General features: G+C 46.7%; 1 long non-coding RNA gene across 1 annotated transcript; it reads left to right on the top strand.

The window, feature by feature from the left end:
- Positions 1-1,536: 1,536 nt before the first annotated feature.
- On the top strand, positions 1,537-17,275 carry LOC123816508. The gene is made up of 3 exons (XR_006785287.1): positions 1,537-1,750; positions 12,229-12,364; positions 13,944-17,275. It is a non-coding gene; the product is annotated as an uncharacterized LOC123816508 (long non-coding RNA).
- Positions 17,276-19,285: the final 2,010 nt, after the last annotated feature.

Raw genomic sequence — 19,285 nt, 5'->3', positions numbered from 1 at the left:
TAATTCCTCTTTAAATAAAAAGTAAAGATTCTTCTTTGTGCTACTCAAAGTTCTAGTACAGTGTTTCTCAGACACGGCCCCTTCAGATGTTATGAGGCTCAGTTCTGCCCGGGACTCATATTTATACAGTGAAAGCATCTATATTTTTTTCTGGATGAATTAATAATCAACTTGCAGACATCACCTCCTGGTGTCTCACTGAGAGTCATTTTATCCCACTCACCCTGGTAAATTTTCTACTTAGGTTTGGTGGCTGCAGGAACAGGGGTTTGGGGGGCATGCTGCACAGCTGAAGGGGTATTACTGGTCCCCAAAATGAAAGTCCCATTCCAAGATCCGGGACCTGGGTTTGAGGTCTCAGGACTGTTTTCAAGTGATCTCAGCCTGTCTAGGGCGTTGTCTGCGCCTTGGACGCTAGGTGGCGCCGCAGGAACATCCTCGCGGCCCAAGGCACAATCACAGCCCGGGAGCACGCGCCGCGGCGCCGCGGAGTTCTCTGCGTTTAGCGTAGGGTCAGCGTTCCCGCGGGCCACCTCTCACCGCCCTGTCCTCGCATCAGAAACATAGCTTCCCTCAGGGGAAAAGGCCTCGTGTTGTCCTGCCCGGAGACGGGAGTCGTGACCCTTTTGCTGTTAGGTTGTTCCAATTCAGCCTTTTAAACACCAAAGGGCTAATCGTGTTTATTCCTCTTCAGTCGCTGCTCCCGCCCCCCCGTGTTATTAACGATTCATTTGCCTTGAGTTACAAGGCTTTGGGGGCTCGAGAAATACCTCCCTATTTTTCTGTTTCTAAAAGACTGCAGACGTGATACAAATTCGGCTTGCGTGATGGGTGCCTCGTAGGGGGCCTAGAGAACCTGCTGGGGACTGGGGAGCAGCAGGGAGTTCTCGCGCCTGGAGTAGGTCCCCGAGCGGTGGCTTTCCAGCCAGGTGCGTCCTGGACCGGCTTTTCCTTCGGGCCGGCCCCGCCAGCGCCCCCTGGAGGTGGACTGGGGAGCGGGCACCAGGCGCGTCCACCCTCAGCCATGGTCCGCCTCCACTTTTCTGCTACCCTCTTAGGATCCCGCAGGGGTTCCCAATTGCCTCTCCGGTCGCAATAAAGTTTCCCCACTTCAGAGTCTATTGCCGTCCTCTAAAGACTCCGTCCGTGTCACCACTTACACCTCGCTCAACCCCACTGCCCCATCCAGACAAATGTCTTCTCGGCCCCACTGCGTTCTAGGTTCCCTGCTCCTCCGCGCCTCACCAGTTTGAGGCTCATTTCTCAGAGGGAGGACTCCTCTCTGGTCTTGACCTGGTAGGCACTGGTTCAGACCGGACGGGGGAGTGGGGGAGTCCCTCCTAACCCAAGTCTTCCCTTCCGCTTCGGATTTTGGACCATCAGGAATTTAGACAATTTTGTTCTGTTTACTCAGGAGGTTAGCCAAGTTTGATCCCTTTTCTGATTTCTTAGTGCTGAAAGCACACTTCAGGTATTCTTTCCCTGTTTACCAGGATGGTCAGATCTGGAAGTGATTTGGAAATACGGGCAGTTTCTCTTTCTGCCCCGGAAGTTTACAATGTTCTAGCCCAGACCTGGGGAGTTGATGGAAATTTCAACTACATTAGCCTCAGCTGTGAGGCCAGAGAGATGCCAGGCAGAGCGTGAAGAGCTGGCGGATGGAAAAGGGAGAGGGAGGACTAAGAGGGGTTACAGGAACCAGGGTCCGTGTCTGCAGGCCTTGTGGTGTCTGAGAACTCTGGGACTGCCGGTAAGTTGCTTCACTTCTGGAGCCTCAGTTTCCTGTTCTCTGGAGTGTGAATACTACTGCTACCTTGTAGCGGTATGGTGAGGATTATGAACTATTGCATGTGAAGTGCCTTCTTGGCAAATAACAGACGCTAATATCTAATAGCTGTTAGCAGGGATCCAATCATAGTCACTGCCCTAATCTTTCACCAAACTGATTTTACAGACAGCTAAAGTACCTGCTTTTTCTGTTGTGTTTGGGATTAGGAGAAACTTTCCCTGAATTAGTAGTGTTTTCCTTTGTTTTATGGGCTAAAGGTCTTCTGTCCTCCACAGAAAGGAAGAAAGGGTGGCTGGATTAGCCTTTTCCTTCAGGATTCTTGAGGAAGAGTTCATGACGTAATCAAGCCACTGGGGATAAATGTTGTAGTGTACTGGGTTGGGGGAGGGGTGTATGTCAGCTTCCCCCCTTTACCTTGGGGATTCCACACAGGCCCCTTCCTTTCCAGAAATATTCTGGGACACCAAATATTACTGTACCATCTCTCTGGAATGGACCTGTGAGTAGCAGCAAGTCCATCTCTTTGCATTTGGTGAAAATTGGTAGAGTTTGTAAAGATTTTGCAATATGCCACCATGTAAACTACCTCTTGGACTAAAAATCAAACCAAGCATCCTTTGCCTTTAAGAATCTCTTGCTGCCAAACATATAAAGAGAAGTCCTGTTTAAATTTCTGGTTTACTCCTGCAGAGGTGCTCCATGTGTTGTTAGAAAATGACCGTCCTCTTTTTTTTCCTTCCAATTGTTTTTGAAGATACAGTTGACATACAACTTTGTATTTATTAGTTGAAGATGCACTGCCCTTGTTTTAAGAGTTCAACATATTAACACTGTCAACACCTTACATTTGAGTAATACTCTCTGTGTCTTTATCTTATTGATGTTATGGGGTTGACAAGCACATACCTTCTTCTACTCTGTAGATGAGGAAACTGGGACACTGGTCTGCCGTGTTCCCGGTGCGGGAACAGCATGCCCACAAGTATTCCAGGGAGCTCTGAAGACCTCACCAGCCCTGTAGTTGTCATTCCATGGGCAGAGCAAATGGACTTGGATTCCTGTGGGGATCCCGTCTGACACAAACCCTTCTTCCAGCTTCGGACCCTGAACGCTACCACAGCTCTGAGGACAGTCTGCGGCAGTGAGCAGGAGAGAACTGGGCTTACTGCTCTTGCCTCAGCGCTCCTGACCCTGCAGTCTTCAGCAGAGAACGGAGCTCATTTGTTAATCAAGACTATGAGTGTGACTCATATACCAAGCCATCCGCTAATGCGAATGACTAAAATTATTAATGCTCAGAGAAAGAGCTTCCCTTGCTTGCCAGCAGACTTAAAATAGTAATTCATTAATACTGGCTTAATTATTTTTAAAAGACCACCTAATTAAAAACTATACATTCCATGTGTGTTTATATGTAGAACTGTGTATATATATATATATATGTATATATATGTATATATATATATGTATATATAAAATGTATGTGTGGGTGTGCTTGTGTATATTTATGTATTTAGTGGGTATGCTTGTGTATATATGTATGGTACAAATTGTTGAAAGAAATACCCAGGAGCCAGCCCCCTTTCTGTTGCTAGTTTCGAAGTAGAGACCACTGCATGAGGGTGTGGCACTGGTGGCTTCTCAGTGGGCATGTTGCAAGTCCCAAATGCACAGAGCCCTGTCCCAGAGTCAGGGACCAGAGCCTTGGGAGAGGCAGGTTCTGACCTCTACTCTCCTATTGGGACGTTCCTTTCCCTTCCTGAAGGTGTTGAGATGCTTGAGCGGGGGATGTTGGGCAAAAGTGTCCTTGGCAGAAGAGATGTGGACTTGGGCTTTTGTTTCTGGAGCTGGCTGTCTAGCTTCCCTAATGAGCAAATGTGTGCTCTTTAAGGAAACAAACAAAGCAAAACACCAATTCATCTGGATTTTATTCATTTGTTTTAAATGCAAACAAACAAAAGGAGTCGGGAGAAGTGGTTATTTCTGCACCAACTATTTCAAATGCAAGTTACCCCATCGCTCGGGGTGTTTGGATGGTGCTTGTCACCATAGGACCCACAGGGCTAGTTCCAGCCGTATTTGGTAAGCTTTTTTTTCTTTCCAAAATTCCCAGCGTTCCTTTAAGGCCCATTTAGCTGCAGGTTTTGTTTATTCTCCCGGCAATCAGCATTTAAAATAAGACAGACAAGCATTTTTCCTGGTCTGTGAATCCCTGCCGGCCAGCCTCCACCTGCATACCTGAAGCCAATGTGTCCAATTGAATTTCTCTGTAACCCATACCTCCTTCAGAGACCTGCCCCCTCCATATTCTGAGCTGGAAATAGAGAACTTAAGCAGGGCAAATGTAATTTTAAGAATTGCTAATGATGCTAGAAATCTGCAATGCAATTAGCATCACTGGATTTGGCGCGTCTCCGAAGGCACAAAATCCTTGTCATACCGCAGCAGCGGCAGCGGCAAGCACCTCCACGCGTGCCGGGCGCCCGGGTAGGCTGGCAGCCGCTTCACACCAAAATATGATCGTTTCATGAAACTTCCTCTGCTTCTCTCTCAGCTACTGACTTCCTTGTCTCTTTTCTAGGATGCGGGGGGTGTGGGGGGAGGACATTTCCTGTTGGTTAAATCCTTAGATTTGGGTGCCCCAGTGAAGTCACTCGAGGTAATTTTCTAGGTAATTGGGATTCCTACTTGTGAACTCATTTTGCTCCCTGGGATTACAATGCTGCAATTCAACCCATGTTCCCCCTTTTCTGGAACCTCAGTAATTCTCTTCTCTAACTTCCTTTTCTTTGCCACTATCCGTGGTTCAGAGGTAGTACGAACAGTTAATCATAGGGATACGAAATGAGCCAGGGGGAGAACGTAAGAAAGCAAAACAAAAACAAAACAAAACAAAACCCAGAATGAGTTATTTGGATTCAGAATAAACCTTTACTTTTTCATAGGAAAATGATTTTTGTTCTCTGGAGAAATAACATGGGCCAGGCGTGGAAACCATGTTAACTGGCTAAGAGGCTGCAAAAGCCAGAAGATGGCCTCGATGGGTTTGTTCAGTTTAGCAAAGGTTTCTTCTCTGGGGATCCTCTTGCAGATGCAGAGGCCCAAATCAGAAGCTTGTAGAGGGGAGCTATTCTTCCAAGATTCCAGATGTGTCTGTGAGACAACACATTATGGGGCAAATTGATTTCACCCTTGGGAAACCGGAGATTTTTCAAAGTTATGTCTGCAAAGCCAGCTAATGCAATTCCCCATTAGTGCATTAAAGTGTGCCCTTATTAATTCAAACATAAAGGCAACAAAATAAGCTGTTAAATTTAAAATATAATACATATATAATGAGAATGTGTGAAAGCCTTATTCAAATGAAAATACAGGAGTGTTTGAACTACGGAGGTATCTTTTGTATTGAATTATGAGCATATGTAATAGATTTAATTATTAATTTCCCCATTGTTCTATGCACACAGACAGGGTTCAAGGCACAGTCGTTCGCTGGCTTTCATAGATCTAATTTGTATAATTATTGCCTGAATAAAGCATTGCTCCAATCCCTAGCTCCCTTTCTTTTTTCCCCCTTCTAAATACTATTTCAGTGCTGCATTCCAAAAGGGGAACACCTGCCACTTCTTCAAAGTCAGCTGATCATTTGGAATGATGGACGGCGCTGCTGCCGATGACGTCCCCTTTCAAGTCTCTTTGTCTAAGTGAATTATCGTGCATCCTTTTAATTTTATTGAACAAATTACATTTGTCAAGGTCTATCTTTGTAAATAAATGATAACTAGAGACACATGGATGTGTATTTCTGCTGTTCAAGGGCTCTTGTTCCATTTCTGGAAGCCAGATGAACATGGAACAAAGGAGAAAGTTTCCTCTAAAAGCAATTATCTTTCTGCATTCCCATCAGTATAATTATATTGCAGGGAATTTTAAGAAGCTGTAGAAGTAGAATTGAATGCTTAAAAACTGTGTTTGCTGAATTGCTATGCAAAAGTTGAGCAGGCTTTACTGCATCACACTAAATAGTCTAACTCTCTCCTGGCCACATTTCTCTAAGGTTAGCATGTGCCTGAAGGATGGGGAAGGTGCGCGGAGGTGGGTGCGGAGGCAGGTCACATTTAGGGGTTTGTGTGTTTCTTGAAAGGAACATTTAATGACATCCTTGAACCCCGAGGGCTGTTAGCAAGGTGAGTGGGGATGTGTACAGTCAAACTACCCATTTCCAGTCCACTTGGAAAGCTTCTGATTTGCAGATTGCTTTCTGCATGGAACAGAAACGTACTAGCTTACTAACTAATCCATTAATGGAGGTGAAATAATGAGGGGATTGTTCATCAAATCCTGGTAGCAGCAATTACATTGCTCCAAAAAGCAAGCGAGCAGCTGGTTTAGAGAGATATTGAATGTGGTTTGTGTGGCGGGTGTGTCAATACTGCATGTCAACAAGGATCACTTCTTTACCATTGGCTCCCCCGTGCTTCAGTGCAGTAAACTGTATTGTCTCATCACGGAGGCTATCAATAGTCTCATCCTTCCAATTCCCAAGTTTCACTAAACCACCTGAATACAGGGGAAAAAAGCATCAGTGAGAAGTGACAATAGAGAATGCCAGAATTATGTGTGGGTTTAGTAGTGGCTGGTAGGTTTTGACTTACCAGGCAATTGATGGGATAACGTTGTGGCCTAGGGATCCTGAAAAACAAAAGACAAAAAACAGAAGCAAGGATAATCTTGTATCTTCAAAGAGAGATGGGTAAAGGAGAGTAGAAGCCAGGAAATGATATTCCCAGTTCACAAGAGACTGTAGGGAGCCGTGGGAGGAGCGTGGGCCGAGCGTGGGCCCGGGGTTGGAACCAGGGGCAGCCACTTGGCCTCCCGCAGCTGTAAGGAGGGATCTGAACCGGATGATCCAATAGCTTATGCTGAGATCGCAGGTGCAGGATCATGAATGCCATTGTATGGGGTATTGATCTCCACAGGGCGGTGGTGAAGGGAAGATCCTCACACTGAGAGTGAGTTGCCAGAGCTTCATGAAGGTGCTGAAGAGAAACAGTGATTTAGTCCCTTAAGAAAATGAATCCAGTGCTTTCTATCTCCAGTATCTGTGGCAGATGTGTGGTGATCAGCAGGGCTGGAACCCAGGGGTTTTGTGGGTTTGAAGGTAACATGGTTGGAAAGTAGTAGGTCTATAAAATAGTGTTAAAAACGTGCTTGGGCATCTTTGTTGTTGAAAAGACTCTTCTCTCGGGGGAAAGTGGCTGGTGTGCCTGACTTGATTCAGATCATCTCACTAAGCACTCAGTGAAGGGAATGGGCAGAGCTGGTTGGCATGTCCAGCTTAGTATTGAATTCAGTCACTCCCAAAAGTGCCAGACACTATGCCTGGTGCGAGAAATGGAAAGTCACATGAGACCCGATCCCTGTTATCAGGACCAAGTTGCATAAGTCTGCTGGAGAGGCCAAGGAGGAACGTCAGTGCTTACAGGACAGAGTGATGAGGGTCACGGCACGGATCTCCTGGCAGGGGTGTGTGTGCTGTGGGAGCACAGTGGGAACGGGGGTGGTCAGAGAAGGCTATGGAAGGAAGTGAGGCTTGAGTGGATGTAGTCAAATAAGAGTGGGGGTAAGAGAATGGCAACAGAGGGAAGAATATGTGACATAAAACAGCAAGCCACATTTAGGAAGCTGCTAACATATCAAGATGGCCAAGGAGAAGGGTGAGGGTAAGTAAGTGGAAGGAGATGAGGCTAAGGAGGTGAGCATGTGCCAGATGAGGAAGGGCCTGGAGGGGTCTAGCCAGAAAGCCTGAACTTGATGCTCCAAGTCACGGGGAAGCATTGAAGGAGTTTCACGGGTAGATGACGTGATCAGGGTCATGCTTTAGAAGGGTCCTATTAGGAGCTAGGACCCAGTGCAGAATGAAGAATGGGGCCCCCTCTTTAAAAACCAAGAAAAAATGCTGTTAAATGTACTAAAATATAGAGCTTTTCCCTTTGTTCTGTAGTCTCTTAACTTGCCACAGTGTTTTTTTAAATTTGCTGTTTCAAGTCCCTTCTCCCAGGTAGACCCTCGCTGGAGCTGGGGCCCTACCCTGAGACTTGAGAATGAGCCACACACGTGGCCCATTAGCTGTTGGACCAATGGGCTGTGCCCCAGCTAGAGATGGGAAAGTATAGCCAGGCACTTACCTAACTAGAGACCTGGTACCCCAACCCTTGGCAGATGGGTGACTCACAAGGGTATTGCAACATCTATGTTAGGTATCTGGGTCTGGTGTGGGCACCAAGTCATCTGCCAAATACACTGTGGCACTATTAGCCTAGGGTGGAGATAGCCACTGCCATGCCCACCCCTGGACACTGTGAGGCATGCTCACTCAACCCCGATGCTCCCCACACCTGTGCCCAGGCCCCTGCTGGGGTGGAGCCGGCAGTGGTCACTGGGAGGGCTGAGGGAGGAGGGAGGCCGTGCAGGGCCTGGGTGCCAGGGTACAGGTGAGTGGGTGGTTGATGACCTATCCCAGGAACCAGGAGGTGGTGAAAGGAGTGGCACATAGGAGCCAAAGCCCTGAGTCCCCAGTGCATGGTCTGTTGTCCCATGGGCTTCACTTCCAAAACACTAAATTACTAAGAATTTCAAGATGGCAACCACAGAGCATTAAACCTGAAATGTGGGGCCCTGTGCAACTGCAGGATCACTTACCCATGAAGCTTATTGGCAGCAGGGAGCTATAAAGGAGCCAGGCACAAGGCAGGGAGCCCATTAGGAAGGGAGCTATCTGGTGACAAGCCACGACGACTGCAGTTAAGGCGGCGGCGGTGCGACGGGCAGAGCCTGGGAGACAGGGTAACTTTCGGATTTTGAGTGTGGGGCAAGTGGCACTTTATGAAATGCTTTCACACAAACTTTATAATTTAATCAGCAAAATAACCATGTGGGATATATATTTTTGTTACTCCCATTATACAGTAGGGAAATAGCTTAGAGGAGTAAGGTAATTTACTCTAGTTTGTTTAGTTGGAAGGCTTGGGACTCAACCTAAGGCATTTGATTTCAATTGCACCTTCTGTCCACTATGACATTAGCCCCTCTGCTGCTCTAAATGACTCTGGCCTGGTTTTTTGATCATTTGTTTGTTCGTTCATCCACCCATCCATCCATTCATCCATCCATTGCTTCATTCAGCAAATTCTTATTAAAGCGACCACAATGCACCAGACACTCATCCAGGTGCCGGAGGTACAGTGGTAGGGCAGCCACACAGGCCTCTGCTCTCGTGGAGCGCACATCCTAGCAGGGCCCAGGTGCCAAATTTAATCAGAGATTCCCATAGGGTTTTCAGGGCTGGTGGAAGCGATTATTTATTTTTCTCTTCTGTTTCTTGTCCTGGTTTCTAATGAATTAGAGTTTGATTAGCTGCAACAGAGCAATCACGTCTACAGGGAGAGGAATAAAGTGTCCTTTCAACCACCCCCATCCGAAAGCCGTGGGTAATTAGGAAAATCAAGCCCTGGTGCTCATTATCTCCACCTGGCCTGGCAGAGGTCTGCCCATTCTGTAGATAAATAATTATCTTGTTTTATTTTTTAATTTAAAAAATATATTATCTGTTTCAAAGAATGTTATAAATCTCAGGCTAGGAGACTGGATATTCCCAATGGGGATAAATTTCAAAGTACTGAAATGTTGCTGAGCCAAAGGCAACGGTTCTGAATACTGTTCAGATGACTCAACAGTATGGGGCAGGAAGGCACTTAACTGGCTGATGACTCAGCCCCCCAGTGTCTTGCGCCATGGAAGGGCCTCCAGGAAGGCATGCGTTAGAATGAACCGGTTTTCTCCTTGGGTGCATAGCCCCTGAACTAGAGTGGCTGCCAAATGGCATGGGTGGTAGAGCATTAGCATTTATGGTCTGAGGAAACTACAGGAAGTTTGGAGACTGAAATCCTTTTAAAGGCAATGCTTTACTTGATAGGAAGCAACAGTATAGAAAAGACTAATCATTGAACGAATAGTCATGGTGAACGAAAATCATCGTTCTTACAGGAGGACTTCCTGGGCCTGATGATGTTTCTGTGGCCTGCCTTGTGTCAGAGATTCTGAGGGACTATAACATGAAAACTCATGAGAGCAGTAGGCACACCCCAGTCCGCACACTCCAGAATGCCTTGGCGAGGTCCTGAGCTGATAGCCACAGGTGCTGGAAGAGTGAGAAATACAGAGGTTGGTCCTAGAAGGTCTGGTCTGTAGTAGGCCTGGGGAGAGAAGGGAATCAAGACGCCTGAGTCAAGCCGAGAGGCATCAGTGACCTGAAGACCATCCCGGGACTGACCGGCCCTCCCTTGGGCACATCCTCATCATTCTCCACGTGGCCTCCCTTTGTGCACAGGAGGCCTCCTTGTGCGTGTTCACCGTGTGAAGCATGGCTCTTCCCGATGGTGTTCCCTATCCGGCCCAGTGGCATTGCTCTGTTCTTACACAGTCCCTCTCCACACTAATGGAAGCTTCTCCTGAGTTAACACCTCAACCCATTCAGCTTAAGTGCTTTTCAAAACATTTTGCTGTTGGCTGAGTGTTTGTGAATCGGCTTACCTTGGACTCCAACCAGTTTCAAGAGATTTGTGCCTGTCTTGTGTTCCAGAGGAGCTGTGCCCCAAACCCAGCAGCTTCTAGCGCACAGGCCTCCACACTCCCTTTCCTTTCTCTCCAGATGGGGGGATCACACTCATGGGGAGGCCCTGAGGAATTTTGATTTCAGCTTTCTTATTATTGCCTGGACAATTTAAAGAGGGACAGCATCTCTTTGAAAACATGTTAGAAACATGTGATTGGATGAAATCTGCCCACCAGCATCAGGCAATGAGCACGTGACTAGATGAGTAAGAAGTGAGGCTTTTCATGTCGCTCTGTTGAGTGAGAAACCTAACGGACCTTCACTGGGTCCTTTCCGAGACCCTCCCTGATTTTATGTTCTTTACCTTCCATTGGCAGTCACACGCCTGTGTCTGCATTCATGTCGCAATCATGATGCAATAGTTTGGCTACCCCAAGGAAATGATATTCATTTATTAACATCTTGTTAACATGACTTAAATAGACACACCAGTGTTTAATAATAGTATTATGTCAGAGCCATGAGTCTTGAGTAAATTTGACCTATTCCTGATATATGTTCAGAGACGCATTTTAGTTTGTGTGTGTAAGGAGGGGTTGGGATTAAACATTAAGGTCAAATATGCAATTGTCCTTGCACGCAAGGACAAAAGGTCATGTATGCAATAGACGTTAACAGAGAAGGTATTGATTGGAATAGAACCAGGCTAGGTTCTGTTGCGATTTTCCTCCCCCGCCCTAACATGGAATGTGCAGTATAAAAACTGATGTAGGTAATAAACTGGGTAGGTAGGGTAAGCAAATACTAGAACAAAGAACTCTACAGTAACAAACCACAGTGCATATTCACAACTGGTGAGATAAACTCTATTCATGAAGAGATTTTGATTTCAGCCCCTTATAAGAGAATTGTAAGATACTGACAGCATCTAATCTTGAGGTAGGTAGATAGTGGTGAGATGGCTAATGATGAATAATTTAAAAATCAATCTGTGGCCAAGTGTGGTGAGCTTCAAATCACCTCACTGCTGTGGGCTGCGGGGTGCGGGGAGCCATTGTGGTGAAATGGAGCTTGCAGTGCTCCGTGCACTCCGTGTTCCAATTCCATTCCTGCTCTTTAGTTGCTCTGAGACCGAAGATTCCTTTTCCTGAAGTTTCCTGAGCTACAGAGTACCCCATGTCTTCCCAGAGCTGAGTCCTGCTGCCCACCTCACTCCAAGGCCCTGCTGTTCCCACTTCCTTCTGGAGGTGCGTGGGAAACCTGGGAGAGGCCTGGCTGCTGTCCTCTTGGACATCCCTGGTGAGCCGCAGTCCAGCAGTAGAGAGCAATGAAGGAGTGGCTGCAGTCGTGGGGCTTCTGCGCAGGCCCACAGCTTTGGAGACATAGCAGCAAAGGCAGGAACCACCATGCTGGGGCTCTGAAAGGTCCCTGAGCAGGGGGAGCAGGAGGAGAAAATCCACATCAGCAAAGGCTGGCGAGGAGGGACTAGTGGTCCCAGATGCAGCAGGAGGTGAGGGGTGGTGCTGGGTTGCAGATGTGTTTCCACCTAATTGGAATGCAGGGAGCTGGTGGGCGAGGCAGCGTTGGCATTTTGTAAATCAGCCACTCTTCTGAAGATTCTCGTCCCATAACCCCCTACCCTCAAGTGTGGCCTTGACTGTGTGAACCTGAAATATACTGACAGTATATTAACGACAGCTAAATTATCATGGCACAGGATCACGTTTATCAGAGCACTGCCTTGCAGCCATCCCATGGATTCTCTGCCTTTGCAGCAAAATATTTCCCTACAGGAACAGTGACACATATCTGTTCTCACTTTCAGGTCTTCTTTGTGTCATGTCCTCCCTCACAAGTGATGATGATGATGGTGCTGATGATGAAGGTAGCAGCTAACATTTACATAGTGCTAAGGACTTTTCAAACATTAACTCACTTCATCTTCATAAAAGCCCTCTGAGGTAGGTACCATTATTATCATTCCCACTTTACAGGTGAGGAAACAGAGGCAAAGCGGTTAAGTGATGTAAGGTCACACTCTTGTTAGTGATGGAGTCAGGATTCAAATCCAGTCTTTCTGGCTTTGCTGTCTGCGCTCACAGCCACTTTGCCATGGTGTCCTCCACTGCTTCTTAAATGACAAAGAAACACAAGTCAAAACCATCTTTTATAGTGTCCAAAGGTTGTGGAAATTTGTGTCTGCCATGGGGTGTTCCCACCCACATGGATGTATTCAGACATTTACTGATCAGGTACCGCCTGCCGGACCGTCATGCTGGAGGCAAGACCAATACAGACATGAGCTTAGTCATTTTGGAAAGTCAACAAATTAAACAAGAATCACAGTGATGTGTGTGAGGATTATGCTAGATGAAATATAAAATAATAGATGAAGTATAAAATAACAATAGCTAATATTTACTAGGCATTTTGCTTTGTCCTGCTAGGCACTGTTCTCAGGGCTTTTTTATGGATTCTCTCTTAACCTTCATAGCAGCCCTATGAGAAAGTACTATTTTATCCTTATTTTCCAGATGAAAAAGTGGAGGTGCAGCAAAGTCCCATAACTGCTGAGCGAGACAGTTAGTCAATGGTGAAGCCCAGACCCCAGGAGAACACACCTGGGGGTGCACTTAGCCTGGGGTGAGGCAGCCCAGTTCCAGTCCACTGGTGAGCCACATTCACTGAGATAATAAAAAATGGGAAGTCCTTTCTTCATTTGCTCATTTAAAAGCATTTATCAGACTTCTTCCATATGCAAAACCTCAAAGGAAGGGGTGGCAGTCAGTGGTGGGTGGGTACAGAGACAGATAACAGTGTTTGCATTTAAGGAGACACAATTCAGCAGCAGACACTGTTAAGTATTTAAGGATCTAAAAGATAGGAATTGCTCCTTGGTGTCAAGTTGGTGGGCATATTAGCAGAGGAGTGGAAGCCAGCAAGTTGGCTCCTGCTTGTAGGTACCTCTTGATGTGATGGAGTGACTAGTGTGGCCGTGAGCAGAGAGGAAGCTGTAGCTCTGGCCCAGCTTTTTGGACACTCTTCCTGTGGGAACTTCAGCGAGCTATAGGCTTCGGCACATTAGAAATGAAGGCTCAGAACCCCCATTTCACAGACTGGAAGTTGTTAATAAACTAGAGAAATTTGAAAACTGGTAAATTCTGTGGTTCAAGTGTCCCTTCCACACCTCAAGATTCTATGAATCTTAACTTGTAAACCATTGCTGTATTTTTCCATACTTAACATACACGTTAGGGGCTTTGGTGAGCCGAGGGTTTGGGAAAACAGCACCACGAAGTCTTCCTGGACTCTGTGAGGGGAACTCCAAAGGAAGACAGGATAGCCACACAGAGAGCACAGGGCAGATGCCCCCGCCCTTGGGGATGCACCTGGGCTGGAGCTGGTCGGTAAGGTGAAGGGAACGGAGGGACTGCCCCTGGCTGGAACTAAAAAGGGCTGTGGAGCCCCAGGGAAGCACTTGGGAGGCTTGGGAAAGGCATGTTTTTCTAGGTTTAAAGCTTTTCTTATTCACTCACACAGGGCTCACACCTGATGTCAACATCTGCGTCAGTGCGTGTTGGGCTTCTGGGACTTGCTGCTGCGGACCGCACGGGGAGTGTCCAGCACTGAGTTCAGGAAGCCGTGGCAGGGGATTGGACGAGGCCTCCAAAGCCTCCTACACGGAGCGGAGTTTCTATGATCTGCTTATCAACCATTTGCACTCAGAGCCTTTGTTTCTTCAAAAACTCTCTTTAAAATGGGCCCTTGTCTACCTGCTGGAGTTGGGGGGCAAGGAAGCAGGAAGAAGGAGTTCTTATTTCCTTTCAGACAGTGACTGTATCCTGAGCATCCCCTATGGTGGAGATGCAAAAAGAGGGAAAGATGAAGAGGGCGGGCAGCGGAATGTACGGAGGGCACCACCAGCAGCTCCAGTTCCGTGGGGACTGGTACCCTGCCTGTAGCTGCCCTCGATGCTGTGCTGGCTTGTTTATCATGGGTTATTTTACGATTTATTTGTCATTTATTGTGTTACTTATCTGTCCTTCAAATCTAAATGATTTTTTTTCTCATGTTCTCCTTTTGCCACAAAAGTAACTGATTCCAGTTGGCTCTGATTCCAAGCACTGGCAATGAGTGACTACCAAGGAGGGACCCTGGAAGTCTGTCTTAAGAATGTCATCTTGGCAAGGCTGTTGTGTCTTACCAGGACAAGGAGGGGGCGTGGAATGAAGTCAAAGGCCCATTCCACACACTTAGGAGAGAGACATATTCTGAGGGGCGTTAGGAGAGGATGGTCTTTTCTGGAGAACTTTGCCTCAAGCCTTGAATACATTCTCTGGAGAGTAGAACATGGAGATTTCCTCAGACTTCCAGAGCATTTTAGTGTTAGCGGAATAGCCTGGTGTAGTTTTTATTACAGCAGGCTTGGAGTCTGAAGATTTAGGTCTGAGATCTGGCTCTTTTACTTCCTAGCTACGGCTAAGTTGCCTTCTTCACAGCATAGTTATAAAGGGCAAATGGGAAACGTTACGACAACACTTTATAAACTGTAAAGTTGTGCAAATATTAGTTTGTTATTGTTACCTAGCAATACTCAGGGATTGCCCTTGTCTAGGTTCCAGTTAAGTAGCCAGGATCTGTGGAATGAAGGCTCGGCAGGTTCAGTTGCAACTGAAGGGTGAAATCAGATGATAAAGGTTCTAATGCAGGCTTCAGTGTGATGGCCTGAAATAACGCTACGGAGGAACCATGTACAACTTTCCTGAGCAGTTGCTTTGGTGGTAACTACTAGTTTCTTTTCACCAGGGATTGGGTGAGAGGGATTGCATTTTATACCAGAGATTGTATTTAACCTCTTTCCCCACCCCCACCCCAGCATTTGGTCTTGGCCATTCCTGAAGGCTTGGCTCCTTCTCCTCCCCTGACCTCAGCCACAGGGGAGTCGCCTCTCCCCAGTGATCTCTCTGGTCTCCGTCTCCCAAACCTGCTCCCGTTGTCTGCTGGACTCAGAAGCTGACCCTTTGCTTCCGTTCCAGTCCCTGCTCTCCATTTCCTGCTTGGGCTTGATGCTTCAGAGTCGTCCTGGCTTCCCAAGGCTCTCGCCTCTCACATTTTCATCAGCTGAGAGGGAGGTAGTGATGTGGGTTCTACCTCCCCATCCTGGGCAGGCTGCCTTGTGTGGAGCAAGTGTTGGGAATGGAGGGTCTTCTCATGGTCCTTAGCATTTACTGAAATGCACTTGCTGATGTACAGGGCAGTCCTCTGCCTGGCTGCTCTCTGGCTCTCGTGACCCTTCCAGCATTCCTGGGTAATCTCTCGGAAGCTCCCACAGTTACATATCACATCATTCTGAGAACAAGGAGGCACTTCTTTCTGTCTGGGAGGAGACCCCTGAGTGTCAGTCAACCCTGGGTGCTTTTCCTACACTGCACTCACTGCTGGGCCCTGCTCACCTACCTTCTTACTGCTGGTGTTTAAAGTCTTCCCAGGGCAGATTCCCCTAAGATCACTTGTGCCTTCAGGTCAGTCTTAAGCCTCCAGATCCTCCCAGACAAGTCATCCCTACCTCGAGGATAACTTCCATCAACTTTCAGGCCTTGCTTCCAGTTTGGATCCTTCTTCGCCTCTGCTGAGCCTTGGGGCTCTGGCCCCTGTCCTGGGGCTCAACTCCCCCGTCTCAGTGCACTGGGGGCTGGTCTGCTGAGCCTCCTGGGGTCTCCATGGCTGGAACTGTGAAGAAAGAGCTTCTGGGCAGGATGCCACTAGCAAGCCTGTCTCCCTAAGAACAACAGGCCCGTTTTCTCTCTAGTTGTTCAGAAACCCTCCCCTTTTCTCACAGCTGTGTGAAAAGAAGCCAAATGCCCATTCTTAATGTGTAACAACTGAGGCTCATATGCAAACTGCTGTTATCTCAGCAGGAGAGCAATTTGCAACCATTTAAAATCCTTTCACTCTTCTCTTCTCCTCCGTGTATGGTTGTACACACACCAGTCCATATTTATTAGTGCAGATGGTGAGAAACTCGTCATTGAAAGGGCTTGGAGCACAGAGGGAAATGGATTTTTGGCCTCACTCTGGCCTTATAAACAAGAAGGCTTGAATGATGTTAGGTTCCTGATTCTTGCCTCAAAAGAGCACAGTTTGCTTCTCTCCAAACACAAGAGGTTGTAAATTGGTAATTCATCTCAACCAAAGGCCACATGATGAGCAATTGAAGAAGTATTTTTTTCTTTGTGTGCAAAGGAGGAACCCGAAGTCTGAGTGTGGGTTCCAGCTGCCGCTTGCCTTTCACCGTTCGTTCGCAGCCCAGAGACACTGGCACAGGCAGCCCTGGGCTCGGCACCTCCCGCTTCCACCTGGCAGGGCTGGCGCGAGGGGAGAAGTCAGCTCAGCATTTCCATGTGACTTCTTCCTCTTCTTTTTTTTTGTAGCTAAAAAATAAATCAGTTCTAATAAAAACATTTATACTATATTCTTTATTGTCAGCTAATCCTGCCCGAACTCATTAAATAACAGTGTGTGGGTTATTTGCTGTCAGTGAAATTATCAAAGGCATTTTTCAGCTGGGGCACCAGGAAAACATATGCTTCAATGCCAACTAAAACAATAATGAGGAAATGTTATGATCAGTCTTGACCAGATGACCCTGTCCGTTTTAGATTAGTTCTTAATTTCAGCACAAGGGTCATCCTGTGAATTCTTACAATAAGTCACTGCTCACCACTCACATGAAAAAGATGTGACTTATTAGAAAACTCACTGTACTCATTGCAGTTAATGAGATGTGGAAAGCTTTGTAATTTGATTTGCTGGGCCATATGCTGTAAAGGGATACTGCTGATTTCATTCCTCCGTATTTAATTTAAGCAGTATGCAATCCCTTCTTCATATGGCTACTTATATAATAAAAATTAACTTGGGGTATAAAAAATACACCATTGTGGGGTTTATTACTTGGTGTGGTTCAGTTTCAAGTGTTTTTCATGGAAACATCTGTAAGTAATGTGTGCGGGTCTAATTTTAAATCCCGCCAAATATTTTCCATTTAACATTTCATTTAACTGACAAGCTTGCAGAGGTGGTTTTCAGAATTGTCGGTAACAGATATGTACACTATTCCCAAGGCTATAGCCTTTTTTTTTTAAACTGGAAGATAACAGTAATGCAAAACTTGCTTTTCTGACCTTTTTTTTTTTTTAACATTTCAGTGGATACCAACAGTTCAGAATGGAAGCATTTCTATCTCTTAAAGAGCCAGCAGCAGTGTAATGATCTATTATGGCCTAAAAATAATTACCTTGTTGTGTGAGCAAGGACATGGTGGCAGGCAGGCTGACTGTAGGAAAGGGACCTCAGGATACAGGCCTGCTCCGCTCTGTGCCAGAGAGAGGGAGGGAGAAGAAGAGGAACAGGAATGAAAGTCTGAGAAATGGGCTAGTGCCCCGGGAGGTCTGAGCCTCTGGAGAAGTCACCAGAAATCATGTGCTATTTTCCTACTGTTGAAAAAAAAATCCTCACCCAATGCTTAGTGGGCAATCCAGGCCCCCCTGGATTATCTGAGGGTCTGGTCAGAAGCTGATCTGTAAAATCACACAACAGAGCTTTTCCTTTCTTCGCCAGATAAAAGAGAGAACCTTAGAGTTAAATTTGAACTTCTGATAAACAACAAAGATTTTTTGGTATGAATACTCATGTGATTTTGCCTGCTTAACTCCAGAACCCTACCCCAGGGTCAGATGTGTTTGCTGACTCCATTCTATGAAGCTTTCAGGTTGATTTCGGTGGCTCACGATAGGAAACATTCTGACGGGGCAGGCGGGTCAGCAGCATCCACGAGTCCCAGCGCTGGGCCTACGCTGCAGCTCTGTTCATGAACCTGCGCTGCAGGCCCATCCAGGCTCCGCGGAAGCGCTGACTCAGCACCAGGGCAGGCGCGAGGCGGGGACCCCCCAGAAACACTAAACTGTTTCCGTGGCTGACTCTAAAATAAAATTGTGTGTGGGAAGAGAAACTTGAGGGGGAAGTTCGACAACAAATGGGGAGGTGTGGAGTGAAACCTCAGGGAAACTGTTGGTTTTGCTTCAAGGGAATTGAATTGAGAAACTGGCAGTTGCGAAATTTCACTCAGTTGATTCTTGTGAGAACCGAAGTTTGTTTTAATTGTCAATTAAAGCTAAGGGTACCTGGGTCCCTGGGACCTCGGAAACCTTGGGGCGGTGGAAGAGTGGGATCTGGTGTGAGTCCGATGACAGTGCTGGCCACTGGGGGTCAGGATAAGCTTGCAGAGCGCCCCTGCTGCGGCCAGAACTTCCCCTGGAGGAAAAATCAGCACACCCTGCGAAACCGAAGGCCTGCCTGAGAAGTTGAGAGGAGCACACCTTAGATGTCCCCCGTTCGGGCCACCTGGAGATTCCCTAGGGAGCCCTATTTGTAAGGCAAATTGAAGCCCCCCACACAGTGCTCCGCTGTCAGGTACTAAATTGCCTTTATGAGAGTCGAGCCTGTTTGCTGATGACAACACTCTGATAACAAAAGAAGTGTGGTCTGGTTGAAGATTTTATATAAAAGGAAACGATTCATTTGAATGCAGAAGGAGTTTTAAAACAAGGCAAAAAGATCCAAGACCTGGATTTTCTGCCTTATGACTTGTTTCTAAGAACTTGTTTAAGAAAATAGAGGTGATAAAAAAAGGAAAGAAAAAAGGAAAAACTACCCAAAATAGCTAACCAAGGTTTAATTTTCGTTTGTTGCCGCTTTTTTCTTCAGATCAAGGTCGCCTTCTTGTTAACCCTCGACTTCAGCTGCAGAAAATTAGATTCCCCTCACAAAGGGATTAACTGGCTAGCAGAGTTAGGGAATGTGAGGTCTTGAGAGACTTGAGA

Source organism: Phyllostomus hastatus, unplaced genomic scaffold (assembly GCF_019186645.2).
Source record: "Phyllostomus hastatus isolate PE091 unplaced genomic scaffold, TTU_PhHast_1.1 phas_contig_209, whole genome shotgun sequence".
In the NCBI taxonomy this organism is placed as follows: domain Eukaryota; kingdom Metazoa; phylum Chordata; class Mammalia; order Chiroptera; family Phyllostomidae; genus Phyllostomus; species Phyllostomus hastatus.
This window is presented reverse-complemented; position numbering and strand designations above follow the sequence as displayed.